Below are 22683 nucleotides of genomic sequence, written 5' to 3' on the forward strand. Positions count from 1 at the left end.
ATTCTTGGGGATCATTTTATTACACACCTCAGTCTTGTTTCAAAATAGTGGCTTCAGTAACAAAGAACAAAGATAGAACCAGGTTTCATGCCTGTGAGAGCAGCAGTGGACTCCTCAGCATTCTCTCCATCAGCATTTCTAACAACGTATCTCATCTGTTTTGGTAAGTGTCTGTCTGCAAAAATGGTATTCTACATATTATACTTTCTCTCTCTCTCTCTTGCGCTCTCTCTCTCTCTCTCTCTCTCTCTCTCTCTCTCTATATATATATATATATATATATATATATATATATATATTTATACACAAAAAGCACTTTGTTTACGGGTCTTGTTTTCCTGCTTTTTCATCTGGGAATATTTCCTTTTTCATTGCTATATAACATCTACAATACAATGCACACATTTTAAGTTCACATCTCAATGAATTTTTACTTAAATGAACATCTGGTAGACATCACCCATATCATATATGGCTTCACAAATCTTCCTTAGGACCAAATGCTCATCTCCTCACTACATGGTAATTAGTATTATGACCTCTATCACTATAATTTTGCCTATTTTTTACTTCAGTACAACTATTTGAACCCACATAGTTTCTGTGGTCAATAAAATATTTTAAAAATGTTCAACTTTACTATAAAGGAAATAAAAATTGAATAAGCAATTGAATTACTACTTACATCTACTCAAAGGAGAAAAGTTTTAATTATGAATATATTTCAAGTGTTGGCAAATATATGTAGCAATGAAAACTGTCCTAGAACATAGAAAATATGACCATCTTGGAAAACATATGCCATTATGATGACATGAAGTTGAACATGGGCATACACCATGCAACCCAACATTTTCAATTACAGGTTTGCACCTGAGAGAAATTCCTGCACGTGTTCACGAGAAGGCATTTGCATCATTGTTTTAGAGTACATTTTTACAGAGATTTTTTTCTTAATTGAGAAACTTAAGACTTGGATACTGCTGCATGACATGCCACTGAATCAGTCAGGGTCACTCCAGGTGAATTGGGCTGACTACTAAATACCATACCAACACAGAAAATACCTTTTTTGGGGGGTGCAGTGACAGCTCCTCAGCCTCAGCTCCCAAAAGGGAGGCAAAAAAAAGGTAGGCAAGAGAGCAAGCATGCCCTGAACCCCGTTTTTTATTGGGGAGGGCTGTTCAATAGAACATTTCATTCATGTAAGGCAGAGGGGTAATATTACAAGAAAACAAGGAGTCAGGTTTTGAAGGGTGGAGTCATGCTTGCTGATGTCTTGGTCAGCAGTTTGACTACATCTTGGAAAGTCATGCCCATCTCAGGTGCAGTGTGGGGATCATAGGCAGAGTGAGCGAAAAGGACACATATGTCGCACAGTCCAGTCAGAGCAGCAATGTCAGTCCAGTCCCCTCATACGCTCAAATGCACATAGCTCACACACACAGCCCATGGCTGGCTTGAGACAGGGTACATCAAATTAACCCGATTTCTGGCAGTTGAGGTGAAGGGGACCATATCCCACAATAGGAAAAAAAAAAAAAAAACACCCTAACACTGTCTGGGCTATAGCAGAACCCGAAGAATATATTCTTATAATTGAAAAACTCTAGGCCTTTCATAACTGACCTTTTCATACAAAATGACCCAATAGGTTTACAACTTATTGTTCTTGATATTGAGGTTTATAGGACAAGCTAGGAAGTCTTCAAATCTTGAACTGATTTCCACCAGGGGTTATTAGGCTTTTGAACTAGTTTTTCCTTGTCTAAGAGGTAGCACCAGTAATGGTGCCCACTTTCTGGGCAGCTTCTTTCTTGGCATGATGAGCCTATGGAACCACCATAGTTTTTTACCTTAGAGCAAAGAGTCTAGAAGGACTCCAGCACATGTAGCACCTCAGGGGCTCTGGCTACTGCACATGGACTGCAGGTTGGGGTGCCTGCAGAAGCTTCATGGAAGGTTGAGGGCTGCAGATGCTGGAGGCATACTTGTATGGTGCCACAGCCAGAGGAGCATCAACAATGACAGCACAAGGTGCAAGGTTTGGCTCAGCTCCAGACTGACAGCTGTCAGCCCTTGCTGGGCAGCCCCAGCCCCACTGAAGTCCATAGCAAAGCAGTCCATGCACTCAGACCCAGTTGGAGCCAGATGGTGAAGAGTTGGACAAGGTCCAGATTGGTGTATAGCATTTGGCATTCCTTGGAAGCCTTGAGGTCTCCCACCTTGCTGCCAGTGTGAATTAGGCCTTATCTGTGCTAACTGGTTAGGTGTATAATATGGAGGTCTTCCCTTAGCCTGAGGAACTGTTGGCTCAAATTAGCTACCAGCTGCAGGCTAGAACTGATTTAAGATAGCATTGGCAAGGAGTGCTCTCATTCCAGCCACCCCTGCATATACTGGTTGGTCAGATGAGCCTTTCTCTTTTCCTCCCCCAGAGCCCATAATGCATTCATTCATTTCAGTAACTGCTTTGGTTGCCTCTTCAGGAGATAAGAAGTAGACAAAGCCAAACACTTTGCTTCCTCCATCCTCCAGCATTACCTTAGCACTGGTGATTGATCCAAAAGGAGAAGACTTTTTCCTTAATTTCTCATCATCAATGGTGTCATCCAAGTTCTCAAGGTAGATTCATCCCCTAGTATCCACTAGTTCTCTTCTGTTTCAGCACCTCAATTCCATTTTAATTCAGCCTGCCATTCTACTTTCTTCTGTGCACAGCCTACAGATGTGGCTTTCCCACTGATTTCTTTTCCATTCATGTCTTCCACTGCTTCATTGGCATGCTTGTGTTTTTCATAACTCACAAAGCCAAAGCCTTTGGATTTCCTACTGGGATCCCTCATCACCTTGACACTCAGGTTCTTACCAAACTGGCTGAATATCTCTTTCAGACTCTCATTATCTAACTCTTCCCCAAAGTTTTTGATGTAAACATAAGTGAATTCCTTAGCTTTGGCTCCAAGCTCACCTTCCCATTCTTTGTGAGACTTGAATTTGCACACAGACAACTTTGAGGTCATTGAGGAGCATACCATTCATCCTCTCTATGGCCTTGTCACAGTCTCTTGGGTCTTGAAGTGGACAAAGGCATAACCCTTAAAGCTCTTTTCATTATATTTTACTTTGCAGGACAGAATGTTCCCAAAGCAGAAAAAGTATTATAAAGTGTCTTGTTATCTATAGATTTGAACAGGTTCTTGATGAAGACACTTCCCACACCAGATTTTGCCAAAGAGGGATCCCGCTGACACCACACAATACAGATTGACTTTCCCTTAATCACATCAAAGTTTATGTTGTCCAAGCCCACTTAGCATTGGCTGGCTGCTAGAAATGGATGTAGGCAATTAACAGCACTTTCTAAAAATAATTACTAAATGATGGAAATAACCCAAATGTCTATCAAATGCTTTCCCCCCTTACATAGATAAATTGTAGAGCATTCATATAATGTAATAGGACACACGGTGATAAACTACTGTATTCATAACTGTGAAAACATATCAGAAATTGATATCGAACAAAAATGGAAGGTACTAAAGAATACATATGGCATAACTCTTATCAATATGATATTTTAAAATGAACAAATTATGCAATGTATTGTTTAGGAACATATATGTGGTAAAGCTATCAGGAAAGCAAAGTCATGATAAACATGAAATTTGGGTTTGCTCTGTTGTGAAAAAATGAAGCTGATATAGGAAGTGACACACAGAAAACTTTGAAAGATTTTTAAAGTTTATTTTGTAAGCTCAGAGAGGTTTGAGTATTAATCTTGTTCCCATTCCTTAAAAAGTAATTATCATTACAGATGTAGAATTACAAAACAATGTTTTTTAACTACAAACTGCCCATTGAATCAATGGGAACTATGTGAACATATGTGAACATACAGATATTATCAACTATGCTAGAGAAAGGATTAAATATAGATAAATGGAATTAACATGTAAGATCTTAGCATTATTTTCAGATAATAAAAATATGCATTAATTTAAGACTTTGAGAAGTAATAAGTATGTCAGACTATATTTTTAAATTCTAATTGCATACTTTTTACAATAGACATATAAAAACTAAAGATACAGATAAGTTTAAAATGAAAAATGAATAAACAAACTTAGAACAGGTATACTCTAGATGAAAGAAAACTAGTTATATATTTAGCATGTATAATGTTTATTACGTACAGTCATTCACTGCATGTTTTGCTACAGGTACTAACATGCACTACATGTTTTGTTACATGTTACTAACATTTTGGTCAACAGCAGACCATATGTACAATGGTAGTATCTTAAAATTACGCCACCTAGTGATATTTTAGCAATCCTAGTTTGCACACTATAGAATGTTGTCACAATGATGAAATCACCTAATGGCACATTCGTCAGAATATATCCCCATTGTTAAGTGATGAATGCCTTTATATATTTAATGTGATTAATAATAATATATTAATAAAAATAGGGGTTAAGAATAACTTCATAATGCTAATATTCAACTTCTGAACAAGATGTCAAATATTAAATTTATATGCATTTAATAAGAGTTTGAAATTTATAAATCAAAATTTCACAGAGCCACAAGGAGATATAGAAAACATTTACAATTACTGAATCTCACTCACAAATTGTTGTAAAAGGCAGGCAAAACTATCAATAAAGATATAGAAGCTTAGGGTTGGGGCTGTAGCTCAGTGGTAGAGCACTTGCCTAGAATGCGTGAGGCACTGGGTTCAATCTTCAGCACCACATAAAAATGAATAAAGGTATTGTGTCCATCTACAACTAAAAAAACTTTTTAAAAAATATTCAAACAATGTCTTAAAAAATACAGAAGTTTTAAGGATGCAGTTAACATACTTGACCTAATAGGCATATGTAGTACATGACAATCAATAAACATAATCTACATACCTTCTTTCTAAGCAAAGAACATTCACAAAATTATATCTTCCCAAAAGGTCTAGTTTTCCATTCATTTCAAGAGGGTTTAGCTTTACCTCAAGGAGGATGGCTATAGCTGCTCCTGTAAAATTTTGTCTGATAATTCTATCATCTGAATCATATTGGAGTTTTATCATCTAAATCATATTGCTGAATTTTTCCCTTGAGAATTCATTATATTTTTGTATGTTAAGTAACTTTACATTATATCCTGGATAATTTAAACATTATTTGGGTACCATTAAAGTTGTTAACTTTTTAATGTTAACTTTTTAAAAATTTGTTTGTTTTCATAAAGTTCTGGTTCATTTTGTATGCAATGCTGATTTAGTAGCAAGACTTTTTCATTATTTTCCTGATTTTTCTATCCAAATATTCAGGGGTTTAGTTGCCTGCACCATCACCACATACATAAGTTCTTCACTGTAGATTTCAAACTGTTTACAGTTCAGTTCTGCAACTAGCACTGACCTTTCAAGGGCTGGAGGAAAAAAAGAGAAGAGAGGAAATAAGAATCCTCCCTGCCACCTCACTGGCACAGACACCCGTTTTTCTCAGCCTCTGGTTAGAATGAGGGATTCTCTTAGAGTTTTTAGTATCTACTGACTCAGCCCAGTTGGATCAAAAATAGAAAAGAAAGAAAGGGAAGAAAGGAAGAAGGGAGGGAGGGAGGAAACTCATCTGCAACATACTAGTCATTCTTCAAATTTTGGTTTTCTTCCCTAATTTGCTTGTTATTTACAATAAATGCTGTTCATAGTTATTACAATAATGCTGTTCATAGTTTCTTTAATATTTTGCCCAGAGTTTCTGTGATAGAGATAAGTGTAGTGGGCTCCTTCATCATGGCTGGCACTTCTGTCTGACGTAGGATCTGAAATGATGCTTTCCTCCTGCGGAAACGCCACACTCCAAGAACAATGTGGAAAACATTACTTGCTGGAGTCATTTGAACTGATGGAAATACTTAGATTTAATGCATCCCTAAAACTCAAGAGGACTAATGGAATACACAATGGAATGGTTTTAAAGAAGAATTTTCTCTTCCTTCCTTGGCTTCTCAGAGAGCAGGTCTGCAGGTGAGAGTTAGTGAGCTGAAGAGCCGGCTGATAACAGAAACAGGGTTCCAAAAGTTACCCCTTCTTCACAAGGCCACTTATTCAAACAGGACTTCACTGTTATGTAATCATATAGATGTTTCCTAAGCTTCTAGAATCTATAAATATGTACATTGTTGAGGAGAGGAGTTTTGGTTGGACTTGGTACATGCAAACTATTTCTGCATAAGCCATGGGACAATGAGAGTTCAATGGTTTATGTGGCCTCCACTACTTCTTTTTTGTAATTTTTACCTAATAAATTCTACTTTAGATCTATACACCTGGCATAACTGGATTGTGCTTGTGATCTATTTAATGCAGAGAGAAAGATAATAATCTTTTCATCTTCTATAAAGAGCCTAAATACTTTCCTCTTCAAACACTATTTCTAACATTTTTATTTCTGACTTTATAGATAGCATGTTGATGTTAAGTTCTTTCTGTTATTGAACTACCATGCTTCGAACTACAGATAATTTAATTCTTTCTTGAATTAATCTAATGAAAATCTTTACCCATTATCAGAGAATATACCCACATTTTTCTAGAAATATTCAACTCCAGGGATAGGCTATTATTGTCCTGTCACACAACTAAGTCATTCAGGCTCACTCCAGGTGAACTGGGCTGACATGAAATAATCACCCCAAGACAGAGAAAATACCTTTTTCTTGGGATTCTTTAGTGATGGCCCCTCTCCTCTAGCTCCCACAAGGGAGGCAAACAAAAAAGAGGAAAAGGATGTTCTGAAGCCCCTTTTTATTGAGGGGAACACACTCGAGAATGTTCCACCCCAATGAGGGGGGTCAGGTTTCAGGGGGTTGAATCTAGCTTCTTGATGTCTTATGGTCAGCAGATTGACTAACATCTTGGAAGGCCACGCCCATCTCAGCTACTGTGTGGGATCAAAAGGCAGAGCGAGCTAAAAGGACACATGGGTCACCGACCCAAACAGAGAGGCAATGTCAGTCCAGTCCACTCATGTACTCATGCTCATTTTTACACACACACAGCCATGGCTGGCTTGCCACATATTATTGGAAGTCTAAATTTCAGACATAGTTTTTAAAATACTCAAATATAAAGCATAAACTTTTAGCATATCTGCATGTCAGAACTCAATGTAATTAACTTATGTGTTAACTTCTTTTTTTAAAAAAGCCTTTTTCTTAGATAACATTAATATTACAGTTCATCAAGTATGTGAATTAAAGGGCTACTAGTGTCATAAACACATGGAACTATTAAAATGCTTCTGAAGTGACCAGAAAATGTCACATCTAATGGAATTCTGATTTCTATATCTCACTGTTCACATTTTTAATGTTTATATCACAATAAATGCTGTTCATAATATAATATTTTATTAATAAATACTGTCACATTTTTTAGAAGGAATCTTAGATTCATTCTTAATACAAATCAAGCATACCTAAGTTATTATGGTCAAGAAGGCACAATCCAGGATGCAAAATCATAGTAAAAAATTAAGTATCTATCTATTTATTCTAAATAATTTCAATGAAACAGTCATTTATTGAATACCACCTGTATGGTAGACATGTTTCGAAGCACTTAAGGGTATTAATAGGAATAGAGGTAGTTCTGAATTTTTAAGGTCCTTATTATGGTACAAAGGTAAAACAACAAGCACACAAATGTTAGATTGTGATAAATACAAAGAAAGATGTAAAAACGAGAATTACAATTTGGAAGGCAAATATTACATTAGAAATCATTAAGTTCAAAACAATAAATCTTGTTGACATTGATAAAATTGTCTTAGAGAAATTGAGGAACTGTCAAAAAAAATCATTCATTTACTGGGAATACATACAATGGGCCTAGCTTGGTCTTGAAGAATTGTTATACTTAAATAAGTAGAGGTTTTAAAGAAGGAGTATTCTAGAATGATAGAGGACCACAAACAAAGGAAAAGAGGTGAGAGTACACAGGACAGATTTGATAATCAGTAAATAATAACTTTGGTGAATTTTAAATTATTGTTACTCAACTTTAAAGAGAACAAGAAGGTTTTTAAACCTAAATATCCCAAGCCTTTCCTCATAGAATTTTTACTTTAGTAGATTCTAAGTAGGCCTTAGATAAATCACCAACAAAAACATGTTAAAAAGATAATGCACCATAATCATGTGGGGTTCATTCCAGGGATGCAAGATTGGTTCAACATACAGAAATCAATAAACATAATTCACCACATCAGTAGATCTAAAACAAGAATCACAAGATTATCTCAACAGATTCATAAAAAGCATTTGACAAAATATAGCATCCATTCATGTTCAAAACACTATAAAAACCAGGGATTGTAGGAACATATTGCCACATTGTAAAAACTGTATACATTAAACCCAAGGCCAACATCATTCTAAATAGAGAAAAACTGAAAGCGTTCCCTGTAAAAACAAGAACAAGACAGGTATTCCCTCCTTCACCACTTCTCTACCACATACTGCTTGAATCTCTAGCCAGAGCAATTAGGCAATAGAAAGAAATTAAAGGGATATGTATAGGAAAAGAAGAACTCAAACTATCTCTATTTATCAACAATGTGATTCTATATTTAGAAGACAACTATCCCATTAACAATAGTGTCAATAAAATAAAATACTTGGGAATCAATCTAACAAAAGTAGTGAAAGAACTTTACAATGAAAACTATAGAACAATAAAGAAAGAAATTGAAGAACACCTTAGAAGATGTAAGTATCTCTCATGTTCTTATATAGGCAGAATTAATATTGTCAAAATGACCATACTACGAAAAGCACTAGACAGACTCAATCTAATTCCTATTAAAATTCCAATGACATTTTCATAGAAATAGAAAAAGCATCATAAAATTCATTTTGAAAAATATGAGGCCCAGAATAGCCAAAGTACTCTTTAGTGAGGAAAGTGAAGCAAGAACATCACAATACCAGAGCTTAAAGTATGCTACAGAGTTATAGTTACAAAAACAGCATGATATTGGCACCAAAGCAGACATGTAGACCAATGGAACAAAATAGAAGACACAGAGGCAAACCCACATAAATACAGTCATCTTATACTAGACAAAGTCACCGTAAATGCACATTGGAGAAAAGATAGCCTCTTTAATAAATGGTGCTGGGGAAACTGGAAATCCGTGTGTATCAGAATGAAATTTTACCCCTATCCTATGTTAGTATATGAATACATCACCAGTGCATAAAACTCAATTCAAAGTGGATCAAGGACCTAGTTATTAGACCAAAGATTTTGCACTCACTAGAAGAAAACGCAGGCTCAAATTTCTATCATGTCAGCTTGGGAATCTACTTCCTCAATAAGACTCCCAAAGTTCAAGAAGTAAACTCAAGAATCAATAAATAGGATGGTATTACACTGAACAGCTTTTTCACAGCAAAGGAAACAATCAAGAACGTGAAGAGAGAGCCTACAGAATGGGAGAAAAACCTCTGCCACCTGTACCTCAGAGCATTAATCTCCAGGATATATAAAGTCAAAAAACACGCCCCCCCCAAAAAAAAAGTCCAATCAACAAATGGGCAAAGGAACTGAACAGGCACTTCACAGAACAAAAAATACAAATGGTCAACAAATATATTTTAAAAAATGTTCAATATCTCTAACAATTAGAGACATGCAGATTAAAACTACACTGAGATTTCATCTCACTTCAATCAGAATGGCAATTATCAAGAATACAAACAACAATAAATGTTGGCAAGGATATGGGGGAATAGATACTCCCATATATTGTTGGTGGGACTGCAAACTGGTTCAACTACTCTGGAAAGCAATATGAAGATTGCTCAGAAAACCTGGAATGGAAGTACCGTTTAACCCATTTATCCCACACCTCAGTTTATACCCAAAGGACTTAAAATCAGCATACTACAGTGATGCAGCCACACCAATGTTTACAGCAACTCAATTCAGAATAGCTAAGCTATGGAGCCAATCTAGATGCTCTTCAACAGATGAATGAATAAAGAAAATGGGTATATAAACACAGTGTAATATTACTCAGCTATAAAAAGAATGAATAGATCTGGAGACTATCATGCTATGTGAAATAAGCCAATTGCAACAAAACTAAAGGTCAAATGTTTTCTCTGATAGGGGGATGCTAACACATAACAAGGCAGGGCAAGAATAGAAGTTCAGTGGAACAGTGAATAGAAGTTAGACAAAGGGAAATGAAGGGAAAGAAGGGAATATGGGAATAGGGAAGACAGTAGAATAAATTGAACATAACTTTCCTATGTTCATATATGAATACATCACCAGTGAAACTTCACATCATTTACAACAATAAGAATGGTATCCTAATTAGAATAAACTCTATTCCATGTATGTATAATATGTCAAAATATACTATTCTGTCATGTATAACTAAAAAATAAAAATTAAAACATTAAACTGTTAAAAAAATCAAAATAGGCCTCAGAAATACAATTTTTAGCAAGCATCCAGGAATTTTTTGCAAGTCATGCAAATACATCATACACTCATCTCTGATGTGAATGATGGAAGATAATGCCAAAGGTAGGATGAGGGATGCTGTCAAGACATCAGGCAAGGGTTTCATGTTCAATTTGGATTACCATGGGGGTCATTCAGTATTATAAACAAAAGTAATATGATTATTCCTATATTTTAAGAACAAATGTTGCCACCATATATGGCTTGCTTTCGAACCAGGAGATGTAGTAGAAGTCTATCCAAATGATCTACACAAAATGGGCTTGAATGAGGGAATAGCTTTAAGATGAACCAGATGTATATAAAATTAACTTTAAAAAGTAAAATATATTACAATGCAGAATATAGTCTATGAGAGGTGAATTTAAAAAATGTGAGGTTTCATGTTTAATGAACATGAATATAGTGTTAGTGATACCACCTATAAAAAATTCTTATTTTTTAATATTTATTTTTAGTTGTAGTTGGACACAATACTGTTATTTTATTTATTTATTTTATTATGTGGTGCTGTGGATCCATCCCAGGGCCTTGCACATGCTAGGTGAATGATCTACCACTGAGCCACTACCCCAGAACCCCAAATTCTTATTTTAATTGGAGGAGCAAGATTTCTGAGAACTGAGAGTATGGAAACAGAGAATAAGTTTTGGAATTGCTGAGTTGAATGCTCTGCCAAGCTATAGGCAATTCAAACTGAATGTTTGGAGGTTAGATGAGAGATTAGGACCAGAAACAAGAATTTGGGAGTCATTCACATAGATAGAGGAAATGGCAGGAGACAGGAAATTAAATAAGATCAAAACAGAAAGTTGGTTGGTAGGAAAAAAAAAGAGGCCAAAAATTTCCGTGGAGAGGGTCCATACTCTAAGAGATTGGTAAGCAAGAGTAACATTTGAATAATGGAGAAATAGTCATATGAGGAAAATAGAAAAATGGAGGCCTGAGAGGATAATTGCAATTTTGAAGAAAAAAAAAATCCTGAAATTCATTTGGAAGAATAAAGACCCAGCAATTCTGAGCAAGGAGAATGCCTAGCGTATGTGAGGCACTGGATTTGATTCTCAGCACCACACAGAAAAATAAATAAATAAAATAAAGTTGTTATGTCCAACTACAACTAAAAAAAATCAATGAAATAAAATAAAAGATAAAGAGTCAAACCCACATATATATAATCATTTCAGTTTGGTGCTGAGAGCCATGGCCGAGTCTGAATGCGGCAGTTTGGCACAGTGAAAGATCCAAAAATATATGTTGGAGAAAAGATGGCCTTTTTAACAAATGGTACTGGACAAATTGGATATCCGGATGTAGAAGAGTGGACCTAGATCCCTGTCTCTCACCCTGCACAAAAGTTAAATCAAAATGGGCAAAAGACCTAGGAATTAGATCAGAAACTTTGCAGCAGCTGAAAGAAAACGTAGTCTTAACATCCCAACACATTTTTGTGATCTCCAACTTCCTTAACAAGATACCTAAAACTCAAAAAATAAAAATAAAACCAAAAATCAATAAATGAGATGGAATCAAATTTAAAAGCTTCTGTACAGCAAAGGAAACAAGAATGTGAAAAGGGAATCTGCAGAATGGGAGAAAATCTTTGCAGCTACTCCTTTGACAGGGGATGAATATCCAGAATATATAAAGAACTCAAAAAATTTAACAAAATAAACCAATCAATAAATAGGCAAAAGAATTAAACAGACATTTCTCAAAATAGAAATACAAATAGCCAATAGTTGTACGAAAAAAATGTACAACATCCCTAGCAATCAGGGAAATGTAAAACAAAACTATATTGAGATTTTGTCAATTTTTGATAGCATGGCAATCATCAAGAATATAAATAATGATAAATACTGGTGAGGATGTGGAGGGAAAGGTACACCCATACAATGTTGGTGAAATTGAAAATTGTATAATCACTTTGGTAAGTAGTGTGGAGATTTCCCCAAAGGCTAGGTATGGAGCTATCAGATGACCCAGTTATTCCACTTTTTGGAATTTATCCTAAAGAACTAAAATCAGCATACTATAGTGATATAGGTACATCAATGTTTATAGAAGTGTGATTCACAATAACCAAGTTGTAAAACCAGCTCAAGTGCAACCAATGCATGAATAAAGAAAATACACAATGGTATAAATACACAATGGAGTTTTGCTCAGCCATAAAGAAGAATGAAATTATGGCTTTAGCTAATAAGTGGCTGGAACTGGAGAGTATCATGCTAAGTGAAATAATCCACACTCAGAAAGTCAGGATCAAATGTTTTCTCTCCTATGGGGAAGCTAGAGTAAAATAAGGGAGAAGGGGGGGGCAAAAAGAAAATAAAAGGAAGATCAAAGGAGTAGAGAAAGAAGATTGAGGGAGAAAGAGGAGGGACAAAAAAGGAGAAACTGTGTAATGTAATGAAATGGATCAAATTATACTATGTACATATACGAATATACGTAGATCAGTGAATGTACACATGAACGTACACAGATCAGTGTGACTCACACAAACTTGTGAGAGTGGCCTCAGAATGTCAACCCACAGGCATAAGCCTAGGACCCAAACCTGAAGCAAGCTAAATCCCTACTGTAACACAATATCTTCTCCAACTCTGTTCCAATTTAGGCTCCCATCTCACATTCCCCAATGTGTAACAGGTGGGCTCCTATCAGAAAGACAAGTGGGGAACTTTTTGGAGTTCCACTCAATATTTATGACTTCTATTTGTCTTCATGAACTATCATTAGCCTGGTAAAACTTTCAGAATCTTCCAGCCATCAAAGATTCTGCATTCCAAGTGTACAACTTAGGATGAATATCTTCATATAAACACAAGAGAAGTACCAGGGTCACAAAAAAACACTCACAGAAAGAGAAATTGCCATTGAAGTAGAAAGTAGAATGTCTTCCAGGTGACCCTGTCCTTCAGAGAAATTTTAAGATGTTATAAAAAGTGTTATCCATTATAATACATCTAACAAAGAAAACACAGTGTACCATAAAATGCAGGCTGAGGCAAAATAAAACAAATCTCAAATGTATCTGATTCTTCTCAATAAAAGCCTATTTACTATAGGAGTAATTGTGATGAAGATATGAAAATTATAAAGAATGATAAATGTGATTTTATTTGATGATTATATATACTTTTGAATTAATTGTACTAATTCCCATCTAAGACCAGCTGATCTGAGTTACAGTTCTTAAATACTTAAATAAATAAATAACATTTAATATTTGAATACATTATATATAGTCAGGAAAAAAATAAGTTTCAACTTCACGTCCAATGTATGATATCTTTACCAACAATTTCCATTGCTAATATATGCACTATTAATTAATGCTTCACCATGTTTTCCATGAGACTATCAAGAGGGTTTTGGATCAAATGCTTTGCTCAATTCAAGATAAACTACACTTGTGCTTTTTACTTTATCTACCACCAGACTAGAACCTCTACATTTTTTCTTTTATTATTGCATTATAGTAATACATATAGTATACATTTTGATGAATGCACACATACATGGAGTTTGATTTACTCCATTTCAGTCCTTGGTACCCACAACTTCCAGTTCCTCCTCTGTCCCCCTATTCTTCTTCCTTGATTGATCTTACTTTCATTCATTTATTTATTTATTTTTAATTGATGTTTATAGTATACATAAAGGTGGAAATCACTGTGGTATATATACATGCACATAGCATAATTTTGTCAAATTCATTCCCCATTTCTTACCCCTTTTTACCTCCCTCCATCTCAATCTTCTTTTTCTACTCCAGTAATCTTCCCTATATCTTTCTGATAACCAATCACCCCTTTTCACCCACTCTTTTACTCTGCACTGCCTTTTGCATGTGAGAGAAAAATGACACTTGATTTTTAGACTGGCTTATTTCACTTAGCATGAGGTTCTCCATTTCCATCCACTTACCAGGAAGTGCCATAAATTCATTATTTAAATATTTAAATTTTTACTTTTTATTTGTTCCTTTTAAGATACACATGACAGCAAAGAGTATTTTGACATATTATACATATTTGACATATTATACAAACAGTGAGTATAACTTATTCTAATTAGGGTCCAATTTTTATGGTTGTACATGTTGTGGAGTTTCACTGGTGGTGTATTCACATATGAATTTAGGAAAGTTATGTCCTGTTCATTCTACTCTCCTGTCTCCCTTCCCTTCCCTTAACTCCCCTTTGTCTAATCATAATTTCATTTTTATTTATGGCTGAGTAAAACTCCATTGTGTATATGTACCACATTTTTTTTTAAAGAGAGAGGAGAGAGAGAGAGAGAGAGAGAGAGAGAGAGAGAGAATTTTTAATATTTATTTTTTAGTTTTCGGCAGACACAACATCTTTGTTTGTATGTGGTGCTGAGGATCGAACCCGGGCTGCACGCATGCCAGGCAAGCCCGCTACCCCTTGAGCCACATCCCCAGCCCTGTACCACATTTTCTTAATCCATTCATCTATCGATAGAAACGTGGGCTATAGAATCCCTATATTTTTTAAAAATGAAATAATGCTTATCTTGGCATCTTATCTAAGTGAATTGTTAATTTGTTTAGTATTAGCTACATTATTTTCCCAAAGTTCAAAATTCATCTTCTTACTAATCCAAATGAAATTTTTCAAGGAATCCAGGGCTACTTCTATTTTTAAATCTACTTTTGAATCTTTAAGCAATTTGTCAGTTTTTCTTTTTTGACAGTTGATGGTACATTTTCATCTCTGGTCTTCCGCACCACTAATATTCTGTGATTGCTAAAACATGACAACAAAATCCTCAAGATTACCTCTGAGGTAATTTTAAACACTTGTCTGTTTGTTGTTTTTTTTTCAATCATCTTGGAGCCAAACAAATGGATATCGCACAATTTAAAAAATCTGTATCAATTTAGATTCTCAGGAGTTCTTTTAATTTTAATTTTAATTTTATTTGTTTTAAGTTTGGGAAGGAAATTTGGAAATAGCCTTGTTTCTTATAGCAAGAATCAAATTGTACTGCACAACTGTTGTGCTGTTCCAAGACTCCTGAACTGCCAGTCAGGTACCTATGTTAATGCTAAATCCTTGTATTCCATTGGAGTCTCCTTTCATAACTATATATTAGTTCTTTGTTATTTTAATTCTCTTGTTAACTTATACAATCTCCTGAGACATTAACTTGAACCCAAGCTAATAGTTGAGTCCTTATTGACTGAGCTAATTACTAAGTTCCCTATCCCTAGGAAATGTAAAGGGGAGCAGATTATTCTAATGGCTGGATTTTACCACTGGATAGTCCTCTTGCTGCTGAACCCTGCATTTGAGATTACATAATTTGTTGTCAATGCTTGCTAGAGTCTTGTTTAAGCTTTTGAACAGTACCTTCCCTCACTGGGTCTAATCTCTGCAGTCAGTTTAGCTTCCTCTAGTTGTCAAATTCTGTATACTTGTACTCAGCTTTCTTCTCACTCCCTATTTCCAACTTTTCTATCTCATTCTGCATTTTCCAGGGCATGAGCATTTCTTTAACTTGGCCAACTATCGACATAATTCACTTAATTGGAGCTAAAAATTTTGAGACATTTAAGGGTTAGTTATTCTCTTCTTTGCCCATCTTGGGTGTATAACTAAATGATACCTGCTTGACTTTTTTCAATGTGAAGAAAAACAAAGCAAAATTCAAGTTGGACATCTATAAAAGGAATAGCTTTAATTCATATTATTGCTGTCTCCAGAATCCTTTGCACTGAGTTTCCTGGAGGAAAATATATGGCCAGGCAAATGTATAAACTTGTTTCATAAATGTAGAACAGATAGATCTGTGGCCTACCACTTTGACCTTGTCATTCTCTTTAGGTATAAGCTATATGTGGCTGTTAAAAATATCTGTCCCTTGCCAAGAATTAAGTCCTTTAATTCTTCAAGCTCTTTATCCTGTTCCTATTCCAGAGGATAAACTACCTGATTGTTTAAACCCTGGTCTTCGGTGTGTATTTAATCTCAGGTGTGATCCAGTAAATACTCTGAAGCTATGAGTTCTAAAATTCTGTCAGTTATATATGCTGGATTTTCACTGCTTTCAATTCCAACTAGGCCAGATGTTACCCATCTTCCCTCCTTTCCTATGACAGATGATGGTATGCAACCATGTCTCTTTACTTATTCTATAATTGAGTAGGTAAAACCAATTCTTAATTTCAGCAGAAAATGGGTGATATAAACAGATACTTGAATAACTCACACATCTTCCCCAAGGCTGCCCAGTAAGGGACAATGACTAAATCACTCCATAAAAATAGGCCTGGAAAAGCACTACTGCCACTCTTATTTTACACTTAACTGAGAAAGAGAACATCTCATATTTTCACCTTTTACATTGGGAAGCATATTTTGCCTCACATGATGGAAATTAAGCAAACATGTACAAGGAATACATGCATTGGATATAAATAAGGTTCACCCAAATTCTGTAACCACTGAATATTTCAGAAGATGCAAGAGGAATATAAACCAAGGAGAAATTAAATTTCACTTGATAGATTTGACTTTTTCAATTATTTTAATTTTTCAGGGAATTTATTTTTATGGCAAATGTAAATATAACAGAGGAAATGATTGGCTGGAATACTGCAGCTCTGAAATGTGCTGCCAAGGGTAGGAGGTAGGAAAAAACAGAAATCAGTGGGAAACTGAATCCACATGTACATGTGTAGGGTGCTGTGTTTCACAGAAGATGTGAGATGACATATCTTATCCTACTTTGCAGCATTTTATACCGTCTGTCAGCTGTGATTTGCTGCTCAGGTTGGCCTATGCTGCTTTTAGAGTTCTGCGCTTAAGCAGATTCTTCCCTCCTGCTTTCTAACTCTTCCTCTCATCATTGCTCACCCTCTGATAGTAAATCAGCATTAACAAGATTCCATTTAATTTAAAACTTAAGTTGTTTTATCATTACAAAATGCACACATTTTTCATGGGATACCTTTCATTTAAAAATATCACTGGAAATTAATTGAGATTTGTACTAATAGAATGTTGCTGTCCCAGGAGAAATTTAGGCTTAGAGAAAAATTCTTTCTAGCAATAATAATGAGGGACATGATCCAACATAGGAAATATCAAGCAAAAAAAAAAAAAGAAGTTCCCAAAACATGACACTTGTTTAGGATTCTTTCTAATTAAATATGGTATATGTATTTATCATATTCCCAAGAGAAACAATTTCAGAAATTGATCAAAGTTAATGTTTGTGTTTTTGGTTCTACATTAATGAAGCAGCTTGGCAGGTTGAGGCAGGAGGATTACAAGTTCAAAGCCAGCTTCAGCAACTTAGTGAGTTACTAAGAAATTTCACAAGACCATCTTAAAATAAAAACCAAAAAAGGACTGGGGCTATTATTATTCAGTGGTTAAACACCCCTGGGTTCCATCCCCTGTACAAAAAAAAAAAAAAAAAAAAAAAAAAAAAAGGAAAAGAAAATTTGTCAGATTGTAGGCAATAATCCTCACAGTAACTAAACTAATGATTATTTTTAAAAGCTTACATAGAAACATAACATGACTACTATGACTACTACTATTATGGTGAGCTTCTAAGCATGAAGAGAACCTTTGTAAAAAATGAAATTCAACTTAACTGAGTCAATCTGTATTTCTATTCTTTAAAAATACTCCCTATAAAAATTTATTCCCTTCCTTTTAATTATTCTTAAATAGTTACATATGCACAATACATTCAACTGGAAGAGTATTTAAATTAACCAAAAAGGCTAGTGCACATGATTAGCTGAAATGTATAATGCAATTTTTAAGTCAAGGAAAAATGAAGATGGCAAGAACATTCTCTGTTTTAAAATATTTTCAGAGAAATATAACTAAATTTTTCACGTAAAAGATACTTTTGAAATTAAAACTGTTAAGTGAAAGTTTGTTCTTTTTATAAAAAATTAGATTGTTTCTAAAATACACTTGAATTTATACACCAAGATAAAACGTACTGCAAATTTATGCAGCTGATTCATAAGCTATGAAAAGAGTTTATAATAAAAGCACTGACATCATTTTAAATATACATAAACCTTTGATGCCATGATCTGTTTTATATAGATCATGTATCTATGGATCATTTATTTTTCATGAGAACTTCTAATTTGTCAAATGAAGAGCAAATGATGCATAACATGCTTATTTTTCTGAGGGCATAGAGGATCAACAGCTGTAATTCAGAATTTTGATAATTAAAGGACTGAAAACTCAGTAAAGTAGGTCCCTGTCCCCCTGAGATTTACTCAATACACCTTAGGGAATCAGAAACTCAGTTGCAGTTCTAGTGACCAAAACTAGATGGTGCTCCACAGTTGTCAGTACTCCAAGTCAATTTATAGCCATTTGGAGCAGTTGGATTTAAGGGCCTAATTAAGGATGCATTTCATGTGTTTCAGATTTTACCCCTCTTACTTTCTTCTTCCATAGACTTTTCTAGGAGGTAAGAGTTATGTGTCCCTGTTTAAATTGTCTTCGTTGTTCTTTGCCCCACACCTCAACCCTTATTCACCACTTGTGACATTATCAGACTTACTAGTGTTGAAGAAACTAAGTCCTAGAGTAATCGTTTAGGGAAATATTCAGTGTTAGACAGTCAGTAAAACTCTTGGACAGAATTAACCTTCAGGTCTTTGGCCTATAAAGAGTAGCTACCTTACCTAACAAGGTGAGAAAGTATCAGGGCAGTCAGATTAGTTCATTAATGGAAAAATAAGATACAGGAATATAACCTGGCTATTGTGGTTCCTTTTGTCACCACGATAGGTTTTACTCCCTTCCCTGAATTTCTGCATTGTCCCCTGTCCACTCTTCTGAGGATTTGTTGGCAGAAGACAAAAGGAAGAATTGGAAGAGGAGAAAAAAGCTCACAGGTTAAGCATATTCTTGTGCTGTGTAGAATATTTCAGTATTTTACACACATTTCTATGTTTTAAAGCAATCAAAGTTAGTATGAATGAATGACCTCCCTTTTATAGATGAGGAGTCTGGCACTGAGATGAATAACTCCTCAAAGTCAGTAAGTAAATGAAAAGCTAAGAATTTGGCCACAACTCTGTGGAGTTGCAGTACCAATGGAGTTTTCTACAACTGTGATTGAAAGAAAACTGGTCATAGTCTGTTTCCTGGTGTCCATCTACAGTAAACATGCCATAATTCTAGGTTTAGACTGCACAGTGTACTGTCCCATATATTATCTTGTTTAATCAACTAACAACTCTGTTGCACTACAAATAGAAAGTGGAATTTCCAAAGTTTAAATTGCCAGCCAACGGCAGTGCCCTCAGATAGAAGCCTATGTCTTTGATAATAAATTTCCTGCATGGTATATTTTTAAAAAACCCCTATCTGCATAAGGATCTTTAAAATTGCCCCTTTACCAAGTGGAAAGCTATGTTTCTTCCCTTCTCAACCTTTCATCTACTTCTGCCTAACTTGTCACAATTGGCATGTACTTTGGAGACGTAAAGGAAGTGTTTATCTTTAAAGTTGAATTCATTCTTGATTTTTTTTTATGGCCTAAAAGTCTTCAGTTTCTCCAGTGATTTCTGAGTACTATTCACTTTCTGGTTCATGATAACCCAGAACCTTATTAGCTATCCTCCACATGACCTTGATATGCCCAGTGAGACATTTTCCGATGGCTAATTATTAGGAGGTCTTATTCCTAACCAACACCACTTTTCTACTTATTGAATTTTCTCCGCTAAAATTAATTTTACACTTGACATTTTTATAGTATTTCATTAGCTTTTCTCAACATTTGATTATAGTATTATCACATAACTGGGAATGATGCTCACAGTGAAATGGAAAGCTACTGTCAATGTGTAACTTTGTCAGAGATGTAATTTTTAATATTGTCATTTTTCATGGTGGGTACTGGTTTGCTTGATGAGTTAATAATAAATTTCACTTTATTGTATTACCAGACCAATCTGGAATGTCCTCTAGAGCCATAAAGTCAGTGAACACTAGTGTCTAGATATGTTAGTATCATGTGGGCACACTTAATGTCTGACACCAAAAGTTCTTAGCCACCATGGTCAATTTTTCTTCCTTATATACTACAAAGAGCCATGATATATATTTTCCACTAAATCATTACACCACTATGAGATTTATATCTTATTTTTTTTAAATCTTCAAATCACCCAAGATGAAAGGAAGGAACAGATAAGTGAAAAGATTTTCCAAAGGTGCACAGCTAGTAAGTCCTATGGAACTGAAATTCAAAATGAGATCTACCTCAAATTGATTATTAAGAGCTCGTACATATTTAGTACTTACTATGTTCCAAATACAGCTTTAGGCATTATCTAATTCAAACCTCACAATAGCATTTCAGGTAGGTAATTCTTTTGTCTCTGTTTTACAGATGAATAAACTGAGGCACTAAGGGTGTAATTGACTTCTCAACTCCCAAAGCTTACTAAGTGGCAGAAGCTGGCTTCAAACCCCAGACTGAACTCTGTTCTGCTGACTCTGTACCACATGATAGGTTTGGCAATATGGAACCTTATAGATGTATTGTTAGTATCTATGGCACAAAAGGAATTATGGCTCTTTGTAATCTGTAAGTAATAAATGTCTGTCAGTGTATCTGAGGAAAAATTTGAGGTCAGAAATGAAGTACAAATATATTATATTGGTGAGGTACATTCCATCCAAGTAAAGCATATAAAACTGATCAACAGCAGGACCAGAGAATATGTGCTGAGAACAGCTTTGCCTTCATTTACCATTTCCATTACAGAATTTCCCTTAGGTGGTGAAGGAATCAAGATCAGAAAGTTAAGGACAGGAAATGCAAATAACTAAAGATCACAAGTCCATTCCTTATTATTAAACTACTCCTGTTTTTGTATTTTAATTATCACCTCATCAAGACTGACTTAACAAGTTGCCTGCTTGGAAATTCAAGAAGCTTATGTGAATTTTTTTTTAAATCTTTTCCAGTTAGATTGTGCAAACCTTGAAATTTGACCAAAAGATTACTTTTTCCTCTGTATTTTGAATTTTTAAAATTTGTTTGTTTGTTTTGTTTTTGTTAACATCATCTCCACTTGTGCATCACTGCAACTTTAACAATACATTTACATCAAGCTTTTTAGGACATTTAGTCCCAATCAACTCCTGTTCTGAATTCCTACATCTGTTCTACAGTGGAAAACTCATTTATTTTTGCCTTGAGTAAACAGCTTATGTCCATTTATAACTCAAAGCTGCCTGGGGAATTGGGTTATTATCCAGTGAATCTGATCAATAAAAACAACCAAAGTGGAGAATAGTAGCTGAAGAAACTTTTAAAAATTAAACTTTTATTGCCCAGGATATCCAGATCATTGTCTCTCTTCAGCACTTGATTTTCTTTATGGATAGAACTGAAGGGCCCTTAATAAATAATACAAAAGAAGTCAACCTGTTTTCTCATTGTATTCTTGTAATCCTGCTCTGCTGTGCTTTGTCTATATATAACCGGCTTACACAGATGTTACTTGGCTATTGTGTGTTATGAACATGGTGCCTCTAAGCAGGGTCCACCAAGTCTCACTTGGTTGACAAAACACTTCAATCTACGTACACAACTGATTGCATTTTTTTCTTCCCTTTCCTGCTGTGATGTGCTCTGAAATAACTAGGATTTGGACTCAAAATTTACTCCTAAGAAGTTGTATTTTGATAACATGTATTAGTAAGGAATACTTGTTACTTAGACACTGAACATAGATCATGCTCAGATAGAATATTTCCACTATAGAATATATCCTCCAAATGCCTTTATAGGGTTGGGCCAAACTGGAATAAGACTGAAAAAGAAAAGACCATTAAAATCTCAGAACTATTAAATCATAAATCATAAGTAGATTTATTCCCTAATCCCAGAAGTTTACCCTAAAGGACAAAGATTAATAGTCCTTGTAATTTTATCTTTGGTTCTGTAACTGCTAGTTCTATTCTTGGCTATATAAATGTGTTATCATTTTTTCACTCTTAACAAAACTATTTGCTTCGGTATCTTTTAGCCAGTGAATTCTACTTGTGTTTTACGATTTAAGAGACAAGAGAGATTTTTTAAAGTTG

General features: G+C 34.9%; 1 pseudogene; it reads right to left on the minus strand.

Moving 5' to 3' along the window:
• Positions 1–2062: 2062 nt before the first annotated feature.
• On the minus strand, positions 2063–5904 carry LOC107143693 (annotated as a pseudogene).
• Between the last annotated feature and the right edge of the window lie 16779 nt (positions 5905–22683).

The sequence above is a fragment of the Marmota marmota genome, unplaced genomic scaffold (genome assembly GCF_001458135.2).
Source record: "Marmota marmota marmota unplaced genomic scaffold, marMar, whole genome shotgun sequence".
Classification (NCBI taxonomy): Eukaryota; Metazoa; Chordata; class Mammalia; order Rodentia; family Sciuridae; genus Marmota; species Marmota marmota.